The sequence below is a fragment of the Saimiri boliviensis genome (genome assembly GCF_048565385.1).
Source record: "Saimiri boliviensis isolate mSaiBol1 chromosome 19 unlocalized genomic scaffold, mSaiBol1.pri SUPER_19_unloc_1, whole genome shotgun sequence".
NCBI lineage: Eukaryota > Metazoa > Chordata > Mammalia > Primates > Cebidae > Saimiri > Saimiri boliviensis.
In genome coordinates this window covers 1,005,567-1,018,564 of record NW_027412502.1, presented here as the reverse complement: position 1 = coordinate 1,018,564, position 12,998 = coordinate 1,005,567, and the positions used below count along the sequence as shown (strand labels likewise).

The 12,998-nt window shown below is 39.2% G+C and overlaps 1 long non-coding RNA gene across 1 annotated transcript in view; it reads right to left on the bottom strand.

The window, feature by feature from the left end:
* The window catches only part of LOC141583186 (uncharacterized), a 157,382-nt gene that overhangs the window by 117,986 nt on the left and 26,398 nt on the right, over positions 1–12,998 (bottom strand). Inside the window, exon 2 of the long non-coding RNA XR_012515896.1 lies at positions 522–660. This is a non-coding gene — a long non-coding RNA (uncharacterized LOC141583186). The remainder of the gene's footprint in view (positions 1–521; positions 661–12,998) is intronic.

Below are 12,998 nucleotides of genomic sequence, written 5' to 3'. Positions count from 1 at the left end.
CACCAGTGTAGCTGGGACTACAGGTGTATGCCACCATATCCAGCTAATTTTTTTGTATTTTTAGGAGAGATGGGGTTTCCCCATATTGGCCAGAAGGATCTCAATCTCCTGACCTTGTGATCCGCCCACCTCAGCTTCCCAAAGTGCTGGGATTACAGGAGTGAGCCACCGCTACCGGCCCTTAGTTCTTAAAGTATAATTTTTTTCTCTCTCCAGTCTCCCATTTTTACTAAGGAAAAATCATGATATGACCAAATGTCTCTATTATACCTGGCCTGAATATTTGTATAAAGTATAGCAAGAATAATTATTTTTAATATGTTTTCAAAATCGGATTTCATAAAACTTGGTTTCATAAAGTGAATCTCAGATAAGACTTTTTAAAGCTGAGCCCAGCTATGGGTCTGTCCCCTCAAATAACTACATGAGTTGCATAAATTTCTCTTTTGAGGTCACAGGATAACTTGGGTCTCATAAGCCTGTCAGGAAGTGACATTATTTACTTACCACAAGTTACTTACAGGGAATGTGTAGACAAGGTATGAAGCCAGTTTTCCCAAAGGGTTTTTATTGACTCTATACATCAAGTTTGATTCCTTAGGGAAAGCATGCCATTCCAGTCAAAGCCTTGCCAAAATAACTAATTTCTCCAATTGTGACCTGTTGCAGAAGAAAACATTCTTTTGCACTTATGCAAATTATATTTCCATAAGTTAAGAATCTATTCACAAATAGATTCTAAATTCTGGAGTAAACAAATAGAGAGAAACAAATATGCTTCTAATTTTGTTTACTCAATTGGAGTATATTTTACTCAATTGCTAAAAGCTGTAAATAGCTCAAAATAAGCTTCCTGAACTCTGAAAAACAAAACAAAGGATCAGTAATATTTTAAGCAAAGCCAAAAAGATTACTTCAGTCTATATTAGTTCACTCCGTGCAGTTATCTCCTGTTCTGCTTTATATTCTTGAACATTTCAGGTCTCCATGAGAGTCCTGAAAGTTTTTTCTTTATGCTAATGACAAAATTTCCAAAGTTATCAGAAACCTGCATTTAGGAGCACCTGCCAATGTCCTATAGCAGATTATAAGTCACCTTTCAAAGAGGATTAAAACAAGACAACAAATGTCTGTGGATGACAAAGAAGTCTTAGGATAACATATTTATGCAAATACAGTCCAAGGAAAATGAAACACCATTTCACATTTGGCAATGCTTTCTTTTTTTTCCTGAGATAGAGTTTTGTTCTTGTTGCCCAGACTGGAGTGCAATGCTGCAATCTCTGTTCACTGAAACCTTCACCTCCTGGGTTCAAGTGATTCTCCGGCCTCAGCTTCCTGAGTAGCTGGGATTATAGGTGCTTGCCACAATACCTGGCTAACTTTTAGTATTTTTAGTAGAGATGGGGTTTCACCATATTGGCCAAGCTGATCTCTAACTCCTGACATCAGATGATCCACCCTCCCTCGCCTCCCAAAGTGCTGGGATTACAGATGGGAGCCACTGTATCTGACCTGACAATGCTTTCTGACAATTCTTCCTCTATGGTTTTTATACCAAATAAGCCAAATGTCATTTATGTACTTTAGGGGATATAATATCTAAAAGATATGTATGTAAGAAAAACAAGTGATTTATAATTTGATTTTTACAAGTTTCTCAGATATCAAATCCCAGGTTATCTTAAGTCACTCATTAACCAAAGTGATAACTCAAAAATTCTAAAAAGGCAAAAACCTTTACTCATTAATAGAGGGATGACTTCACTTTCCAAATAATATATATTTTTCCCTTTCCTGTTGTTCCAGTTTATTCAAAAGGTCAGGCAAAAATTTTTCATTTTTAAAATAATACATGAAAATCTTGTTCACAGGGAAAAGTTAAATCTCACCTTTGTATTAGTGCATTATTCATATCAAACCTAATTCTTTTTTTTTTTTTTTTTTTTGAGACGGAGTTTCACTCTTGTTACCCAGGCTGCAGTGCAAGGGCATGATCTCAGCTCACTGCAACCTCCGCCTCCTGGGTTCAGGCAATTCTCCTGCCTCAGTGTCCTGAGTAGCTGGGACCACAGGCACGTGCCACCATGTCCAGCTAATTATTTTGTATTTTTAGTAGAGACGGGGTTTCACCATGCTGACCAGGATGGTCTTGATCTCTTGACCTCATGGTCCACCCACCTCGGCCTCCCAAAGTACTGGGATTACAGGCTTGAGCCACCGCGCCCAGCCTCAAACCTAATTCTTAATAAAAACTTATTGAACCTCCTTCATGACAAGAAACTGAAGCACTACAAAGAGGTTTTGAAACTTGGAGTGAATGACAGTATGTTTCAGTAACGCTTCATCTACCCAAGGGTAAACAATCAAATCTCTTCTCGACTATTATCTAGAGAGGGCATCCAAGATGGCCAATTAGGAGCAGCTCAGGATTGCAGCTCTCAGGAAAAGCATGGAGGGTGAGTGGATGCTGCATTTCCAGATGTATTTTTATTGCTCACAGACCAGGAGATTCCCAAGCGGAGGAGCCCCATGGGTGGCCAACATGCCTGTCTTGGCCCCCGCAGTTGTTTTGCCCTGCATGGCTGTTTTTGCCAGTGCAACTGTTTTGCTGGTGCCCCAGCATGGCGGTTCTCCATACAAAATACACAGGTCCGGATGCCATTTTAGCCGGTGACTGGAGCTCTGGGAAGGCAAAGTCGCCCATTCATCTGATTAAAAAGGGTACTGAAACAGGGAGCCAGACCAGGAGAGTCTCAGGCAAAAAAGCACCACGAATCTCAGTGCTGCTGTTTCAGCTGGCACAGTGGGTCACCGCATGGGAAATCACACAGATCCCGGCGCCTTTTCAACAGGTGACTGGAACACCTGGGAGACAGTCTACCGTTAACGAAAGAAAAATAATTTATTTTAAGGGGCTCTGAGGCAGGGAGCCAGGTGATCAGTCTCAGCTGGTCCCACCTCCACACACAAAAAAAGCAACCCGAAACACTCTGTATTGAGAGTTTCACAGCAAGCACAGCTGAACCTGGGAAGGCCCAGCTCTGGGGGGGAGGGGCATCTGCCATTACTGAGGCAGTCCACCACTACAGAGGTAGTTTGCCATTCCTGAGGCAGTCCACCATTACAGAGAGAGTCGGCCATTATAGAGGTGGGCCACCAATGCCAAGGAAGTTCTAACTACACCCATAGAAACAGGACTGCAGGGAAGTTCACATGGCAGCTGGGCAGAGCCCACAGCAGCTCAGCAAAGCCTCGGCAGACAGACAGTGACAAGGCTGCCTCCTCCCTGGGTAGGGCAGCCCTGAAAAAAAGCCAGCAGCACAACAGAAACTTATAAATAAAGCCCTAACTCCTTGGGACAAAGAACCTGGGAAGAAAAAAAAAGGGTGTGGTTTATGAGTTCTGCTGCAGCAGACTTAAATGTACCTGCCTAGCAGCTCTGAATGAACAGCGGAGCTCACAGCTCAGCACTTGAGTTCCTATAAAGGACAGACTGTCTCCTCAAGCAGCTCTCTGACCCCGGTATATGCCAAGATTCACCTCACAAAGGAGAGATAAAACTGACATCTGGCAAGTATCCTTCTGGGACAAAGATAGCAGAAAAAGAAACTGGCAGCAACCCTTACTGTTCTGCAGCTGCTGCAGGTGACCCCCAGACAAGCAGGGCCTGGAGTGGACCTCAGCAGTCCTACAGCAGAGAAGCCAGACTGTTAGAAGGAAAACTAAGAAACAGAAAGAAATAACTTCATTATCAACAAATGGGACATCCACTCAGAGACTCAATCTGATAGTCAACAGCTACAAAGACAACTGGTGGATATATCCACAAAGATGGGAAGAAGGCAGTGCAAAAAGAATGAAAACACCCAAAACCAGAATGCCTCTCCTCCTACAAGGGATCACAATTCCTCACCAGCAAGGGAACAAGGCTGGATGAGGAGAATACATATGATGAATTGACAGACTCAGGCTTCAGAAGGTGGGTAATTAGAAAGTTCTGTGAGCTAAAAGAACATGTTCTAACTCAACGCAAAGAAACTAAGAACTTTTAAAAAAGATTTGATGAAATGCTAACAAGAATAAACAACTTAGAGAGGAATATAAGTGAATAGATGGAGCTGAAAAACACAACAAGAGAATGTCATGAAGCATACACAAGTTTCAACAGCCGAATTGACCACAAAAAATATGGGACTATGTGAAAAGACCTAATCTACATTTGATAGGTGTACCTGAATGTGATGGAGAGAATGAATCCAAGCTGGAAAATACTCTTCAGGATATTATCCAGGAAAACTTCCCCAACCTAGCAAGGCAGGCCAATATCCAAATCCAGGAAATATAGAACACCACAAAGATATTCCTCAAGAAGAGCAACCCCGAGGCACATAATCATCAGATTCACAAGGGCTGAAATGAAGGAGAAAATGCTAAGGGCAGCCAGATAGAAAGGTCGGGTTACACACAAAGGGAAGCCCATCAGACTCACAGCAGATCTCTCAGCAGAAACCCTACAAGCCAGAAAAGAGTGGGGGCCAATATTCAACATCCTTAAAGAAAAGAACTTTCAACCCAGAATTTGATATCCAGCCAAACAAAGCTTCTTAAGTGAAGAAAAAATAAAATCCTTTGTGAACAAGCAAGTACTCAGAGATTTCATCACCACCAGGCCTGCTTTACAAGAGGTCCTGAAGGAGGCACTGAACATAGAAAAGAACAACCAGTACCAGCCACTCCAAAAACATACCAAAGAGTAGAGAGCATCAACACAATGAAGAATCTGCATCAACTAACAGGCAAAACAGCCAGCTAGCATCAAAATGGCAGGATCAAATTCACACATAACAATATTAACCCTAAATGTAAAGGGGCTAAATGCTCCAATCAAAAGACACAGACTGGTAAACTGGATAAAAAGCCAAAACCCATTGGTGTGCTGTATCCAGGAAACCAATCTCACATGTAATGATAAACAAAGTCTCAAAATAAAGGGACAGCAGAATATTTACCAAGCAAATGGAGAGCAAAAAACAGAGCAGCAGTTGCAATTCTCATCTCTGATAAAATAGGTTTTAAACCAACAAAAATCAAAAGAGACAAAGAAGGACATTACATAATGGTAAAAGGATCAATGCAACAAGAAGAGCTAATGATACTAAATATATATGCACCCAATACAGGAGCACCCAGATACATAAGGCAAGTTGTTAAAGACTTACAAAGAGACTTAGACTTCCACACTATGATAGTGGGAGACTTTAAGACCCCATTGTCAATATTAGACAGATCAACGAGACAGAAAATTAATAAGGATATCCAGGACATGAACTCAGACCTGGACCAAGCAAACCTAATAGACATTTACAGAATGCTCCACCCCAAATCCAAAAAATATACATTCTTCTCAGCACCACATTGCACCTACTCTAAAATTGACCAAATAATCGGAAGTAAATCACCCTCAGCAAATGCAAAAGAACGGAAATCATAACAAACAGTCTCTCAGATCACAGTGCAATCAAGTTAGAACCCAGAATGCAGAAACTAACAGAACCACACAGCTTCATGGAAACTGAAAAACTGGCTCTTGAATGTTGACTGGATAAACAAAGAAATGAAAGTAGAAATAAAGATGTTCTTTGAAACCAATGAGAACAAAGACACAACATACCAGAATCTCTGGGACACATTTAAAGCAGTCTCTAGAGGAAAATATATAGCAATAAGTGCCCATATGAGAAGCAAGGAGAGATCTAAAATCGACACCCTATGGTCAAAATTGAAAAAGCTAGAGGAGCGAGCTCAAAAAAAACCTCAAAACCTAGCAGAAGACAAGAAATGACTAAGATCAGAGCAGAACCGGAGATAGAGACACAAAAAACCTTTCATAAAATCAACAAATCTAGGAGTTGGTTTCTCGAAAATATCAGCAAAATAGACCACTAGCCAGATTAATAAAAAAGAAAAGAGAGAATAATCAAATAAATTCAATAACAAACGATAAAGGGGATATTATCACAGATTCCACAGAAATACAAGCCATCATCAGAGATTATTACAAACAACTCTATGCACAAAAACTATTAAACCTGGAAGAAATGGATAAATTCCTGGACACTTGCATCCTCCCAAGCCTAAAGCAGAAAGAAGTCAAAACCCTGAAGAGACCAATAACAAGATCTGAAGTTGAAGCAGCAATTAAGAGCCTACAACCCAAAAAAAGTCCAGGTCCAGATGGATTCACAGATGAATTCTATCAGACATACAAAGAGAAGCTGGTATCATTCCTTCTGAAACTATTCCAAGCTATGCAAAAAGAGGGAATCCTTCCCAAATCATTTTATGAGACCAACATCATCCTGATACCAAAACCCAGCAGAGACTCAGCAAGAAAAGAAAACTTCATGTAATTCCAGCACTTTGGGAGGCCGAGGCGGGTGGATCACGAGGTCAAGAGATCAAGACCATCCTGGTCAACATGGTGAAACCCCGTCTCTACTAAAAATACAAAAAATAAGCTGGGCATGGTGGCACATGCCTGTAATCCCAGCTACTCAGAAGGCTGAAGCAGGAGAATTGCCTAAACCCGGGAGGCAGAGGTTGCGGTAAGCCGAGATCACGCCATTGCACTCCAGCCTGGGTAACAAGAGCGAAACTCCGTCTCAAAAAAAAAAAGAAAAGAAAGAAAACTTCAGGCCAATATCCATGATGAACATAGATGCAAAAATCTTCAATAAAATACTGGCAAACCAATTGCAACAGCACATCAAAAAGCTTATCCACCATGATCAAGTAGTATTCATCCTGGGGATGCAAGGCTGATTCAATATATGCAAGTCTATAAACATAATTTACCACATAAACAGAACCAAGACAAAAACCACATGATTATCTCAATTGATGCAGAAAAAGCCTTTTAACAAAATTCAACAGGACTTTATGCTAAAAACTCTGAATAAACTAGGTATTGATGGAATGTATCTCAAAATAATCAAAGCTATTGATGACAAACCAACAGCCAATATCATACCAAATGGGCAAAAACTGGAAGCATTCCCTTTGAAATTTGGCACTAGACAAGGATGCCCTCTCTCACCACTCCTATTCAATATAGTATTGGAAGTTCTAGCCAGAGCAATCAGGCAAGAAAAAGAAATAAAGCGTATTCAAATAGGAAAGGAGGAAGTCAAATTGTCTCTATTTGCAGACGACATGATTGTTTATCTAGAAGACCCCATCGTCTCAGCCCCAAATCTCCTGAAACTGATAAGCAACTTCAGCAAAATCTCAGGAAACAAAATTAATGAGCATAAATCACAAGCATTCCTATACACCAATAACAGACTGAAAGAGAGCCAAATCAAGAACGAACTGCCACCGGGCGCGGTGGCTCAAGCCTGTAATCCCAGCACTTTGGAGGCCGAGGCGGGTGGATCACGAGGTCGAGAGATAGAGACCATCCTGGTCAACGTGGTCCGTCTATACTAATAATACAAAAAACTAGCTGTGTGTGGTGGCGCGTGCCTGTAATCCCAGCTACTTAGGAGGCTGAGGCAGGAGAATTGCCTGAGCCCAGGAGACGGAGGTTGCGGTGAGCCGAGATTGCGCCATTGCACTCCAGCCTGGGTAACAAGAGCGAAACTCCGTCTCATTAAAAAAATAAAAAATAAAAAAAAGAACAAACTGCCATTCACAATTGCTACAAAGAGAATAAAATACCTAGGAATATAACTAACGAGGAACATAAAGGACCTCTTCAAGGAGAACTACAAGCCACTGCTCAATGAAATAAGAGAGGACACAAACAGATGGAGAAACATTCCATATTCATGGTTAGGAAGAATCAAAATCATGAAAATGGCCATACTGCCCAAAGTAATTTATAGATTCAGTGCTATCCCCATCAAGCTACCAGTGACCTTCTTCACAGAACTGGAAAAAACCACCTTAAACTTCATATGGAACCAAAAGAGAGCCCGCATAGCCAAGTCAATTCTAAGCAAAAAGAACAAAGCAGGAGGCATCACAGTACCAGACTTCAAACTATACTACGAGGCTATAGTAATCAAAACAGCATGGTACTGGTACCAAAACAGAGATATAGAACAATGGAACAGAACAGAGGCCTCGGAGGCAACACAACATATCTACAACCATCCAATCTTTGACAAACCTGACAAAAACAAGCAATGGGGAAAAGATTCCCTGTTTAATAAATGGTATTGGGAAAACTAGCTAGCCATGTGCAGAAAGCAGAAACTGGACCCCTTCCTGACAGCTTACACTAATATTAACTCCAGATGGATTAAAGACTTAAACAGAAGACCTCATACCATAAAAACCGTGGAAGAAAATCTAGGCAAAACCATCCAGGACATAGGCGTAGGCAAGGACTTCATGACAAAAACACCAAAAGCATTTGCAACAAAAGCCAAAACAGATAAATGGGACCCAATCAAACTCCACAGCTTCTGCACGGCAGAAGAAACAGTCATTAGAGTGAATCGGCAACCAACAGAATGGGAAAAAAATTTTGCAATCTACCCATCTGACAAAGGGCTAATATCCAGAATCTACAAAGAACTAAAACAGATTCACAAGAATAAAACAAGCCCATTCAAAAGTGGGTGAATGATATGAACAGACTCTTTTCAAAAGAAGACAAACAGGAGGCCAACAAAAAGATGAAAAAATGCTCATCATCACTGGTCATTAGAGAAATGCAAATCAAAACTACATTGAGATTCCATCTCACGCCAGTTAGAATGGCGATCATTAAAAAATCTGGAGACAACAGATGCTGGAGAGGATGTTGAGAAATAGGAACACTTTTACACTGTTGGTGGGAGTGTAAACTAGTTCAACCACTGTGGAAGACAGTGTGGCGATTCCTCAAGGACCTAGACATAGAAATTCCGTTTGACCCAGCAATCCCATTGCTGGGTATATAGCGAAAGGATTATAAATCATTCTACTATAAGGACACATGCACACGAATGTTCATTGCAGCACTGTTTACAATAGCAAAGACCTGGAGCCAACCCAAATGCCCATCAATGATAGACTGGACAGGAAAAATATGGCACATATACACCATGGAATATTATGCAGCCATCAAAAACGATGAGTTCGTGTCCTTTGTAGGGAGGTGGATGAACCTGGAAACCATCATTCTCAGCAAACTGACACAAGAGCAGAAAGTCAAACACCGCAAGTTCTCACTCATAGGCTGGTGTTGAACAATGAGAACACATGGACACAGGGAGGGGAGCATTACACACTGGGGTCTGTTCAGGGGAAAAGAGGAGGGACAGCATGGGGTGGGGAATTGGGGAGAGATAACATGGGGAGAAATGCCAGATATAGGTGATAGGGAGGAAGGCAGCAAATCACACTCCCATGTGTGTACCTATGCAACAATATTGCATGTTCTTCACATGTACCCCAAAACCTAAAATGTAATAAAATTTTTTTAAAAATCTGGAGACTACAGATGCTGGAGAGGATGTGGAGAAATAGGAACACTTTTACACTGTTGGTGGGAGTGTCAATTAGTTCAACCACTGTGGAAGACAGTGTGGTGATTCCTCAAGGACCTAGAAATAGAAATTTCATTTGATTCAGCAATCCGATTACCAGGTATATATCCAAAGGATTATAAATCGTTCTACTATAAGAACACATGCACACCGATGTTCATTGCAGCACTGTTTACAATAACAAAGACCTGGAACCAACCCAAACACCCATCGATGATAGACTGAACAAAGAAAATGTGGCACATATACACCATGGAATACTATGCAGCCATTAAAAATGATGAGTTCGTGTCCTTTGCAGGGACATGGATGAACCTGGAAAACATAATTCTCAGCAAGCTGACACAAGAACAAAAAATCAAACACCACCTGTTCTCATTCATAGGCAGGTGTTGAACAATGAGAACACATGGACACAGGGAGGGAAGCATCACATATTGAGGTCTGTCAGCACAAATAGAGGAGGAACAGTGGGGATTGGGGAGTTGGGAGGGATAGCATGGGGAGAAATGCCAGATATAGGTGATGGGGAGGAAGGCAGCAAATCACACTGCCATGTGTGTACCTATGCAACAATATTGCATGTTCTTCACATGTACCCCAAAACCTAAAATGCAATAAAAAAAAGGAAAAAATTTTTCTCTAAAAGTCCTACTAATAATAATGTCTAGTTTGTGGAGTTTATCAAAAAGGAAGACTAAAACATTGGATTCTCATCCACCTTATAACAGAAGAGAACTTCTTCAACCTAATAAAGGGCATCTCAAAAAACCCTATATCAAACATCATATTTAATGATAAAAAAATCAAATGCTTTTCTCTTAATGTCAGAAACAAGACAGGCATTTCCACTGTCACCAGAATTTATAATTATACTGAAGAACTGAAGGTTCCACCTTGTATAATGAGGTCAATCATTCAATAAATAATCTTGGAAATGAAGAAATAAAACATTCTCTTCATAGATGACATGATTTGTACTTGGAAAATACCAAAGACTCTGCAAAAAATGAATGAAACTATTTGTTGAGTTTAGCAAAGTTTTAGGATACAAGGTCAATATACAAAAATTAATTATAGTTCTATATACTATACTATAAAATTCTGTTCTATAAAATTAATTGTAGCTTTATATACTATAAAATCTGATTTCCAATTGTTCATAATTAGTACATTCATAATTAGTATGAGCAATTGGAAATCAAATTTTAACATGAAGCACTATTTACAATAGCACCAAAATATGAAATGCTTAAGTATAAATCAATCAAAACATGTACAAAATCTGTATGCTGAAAACTGCAAAACTTATCAGAAAATATCACAGATAACTAAATAAACAGAAAGATATACTGTGTTCATGGATTGGTGAACTCAATATTCTTAAGATGTCGGTTCTCTCCAATCAATATCTGAGCAAAATTTTTGTAGAAATTTATCAGCTGATTCCAAAATTAGGTGGAAAGACAATAGATTAAAACTAGCCAAAAGAATTTCCAGAAAGAATAATAATAGCAATGTTGAAGAATTCACAATATCCAATTTCAATAGTACTGTATTTAAGACAGTGTACTGCTGATTAAAAAAAAAATGCAGACAGATAAATCAGAGGCAGTCCAGATGTAGACCCCAACATTTTAATGTAATGAAATGGAGAAAGAATAGTTTTTTTTACAAATACTGCTGGGATAATTGTAAATCCATATTTCTTTTGTTTGTTTGTTTTGTTTCGTTTTGTTTGAGACGGAGTTTTGCTCTTGTTACCCAGGCTGGAGTGCAATGGCGCGATCTCGGCTCACAGCAACCTCTGCCTCTTGGGCTCAGGCAATTCTCCTGCCTCAGCCTCCTGAGTAGCTGGGATTACAGGCATGCGCCACCACGCCCAGCTAGTTTTTTATAGTAAATCCATATTTTTAAAAAGCTAATCTTGATCCATATATCACACCATATAGAAAGTAATTTGACACTTTCTAATAGGCATATGCTTACAGTACAACACAGCAATCCAGGTAATTACCCAAACAAATGGAAGACTGTGACAAACACAAAAGACCATATACTGTATTATTTCACTAATACTAAATTCTGGAAAAGGTAAAACCATAGTGACTGAAACTAGATAGATGGCTGCCTAGAACTGGGAATTGGAGGAAGGCACTCACTGCAAAGGGCCATAAGGAACTTCTGGCAATGATTTATATCTTGATTATGGTCATGGATACATGACTGTGTGTAAACTCCAAAGCTTACTAAATGTTACATTTAAAATACGTACATTTTATTGCATGGAAATTATTCCTCAATCAAACTAGGGAAAAGTGAATTGGCTAAATTATTCCTCAATCTTCCTTGAATTCAGTTTGACTTACTTGAGTCATTTTTTGACTGAGTCATCCATGTCCACCCTTCTTCATACAGTAGTTTCCTGTATCATCAACTGTTGTTCAGCCTTTATTAAAAGTGCATCACTATTTTCTCCAGAATTTTCTTCCATGCCTCTAACACCCATTCTACAAGTTTTGATGTAAATGTTCAAGCAATGATGATATTACTTTTGCTGCTTACCTGACTATAAGATGCTTTCTGACTTCAGATATATTAAAATGTGAAAAAAAATGTACATCTAAGAACGAAAATGTGATAGAAGGAAACAAGGTTTAAATGCTGGTGAAATGAACTTTTTAATTATTATGTAATAATCTCTTTATCTTTAGTAATGCTTTTTGGTTGTCAGTGTTACCTGACATAAATATAACTAACATGACATTCTTTTAATTTTGCTGGTATATCTTTTCCCCACCTTTTTGCTTTGAGAGATCAACCTTGCCTTTACAATTAATGGGCTCTAGAGAGCTAGTGCTGGTGTTGAGCAGTGTCTATGATGTCTGGTGGAGGTAGATATTTGACAGAGCAGTAACAGTACCTTTAAGATAAGACTTATTTATAAGTAAACAAGATACACCTCCAGGGATCCCCAGAAAAACTTGAGAAACATTGTAGAAGTAGCTAATGTCATCTGCAAGCACGTGGAGCAAAAGCCACTGACATCTGAGTATTAATGTAATAATGATTCCTGTCTCTGTTCTCAATTGACTTTATTTAGAATACATATACAACATATAAAAATGTACTTAAAAGCCAGGAAAAATTCTACTAACACCTTAGCCTGGATTATCACAAATCAACAAATCTGTATGTTCTATTTCACTGCAAATAACACATATTACCTTTGGAATATTTATAACACCAAAAGTAAAATGAGAGAAATGTAAGATAACCCTTCCAAAATATAATTAAATGATTGGGCAATAGGAAGACTGAAAAAAAAAGTCTCTTAAATTTGGCAAGAAAGAAGTCACTGATAAGCTCAGGAAAGACATTTACAGTAAAGTACAAGGACTAGGAGCCATATTAAAGAGAAATGAGTGAAAATCAATTACTGTCAACAATATGTTT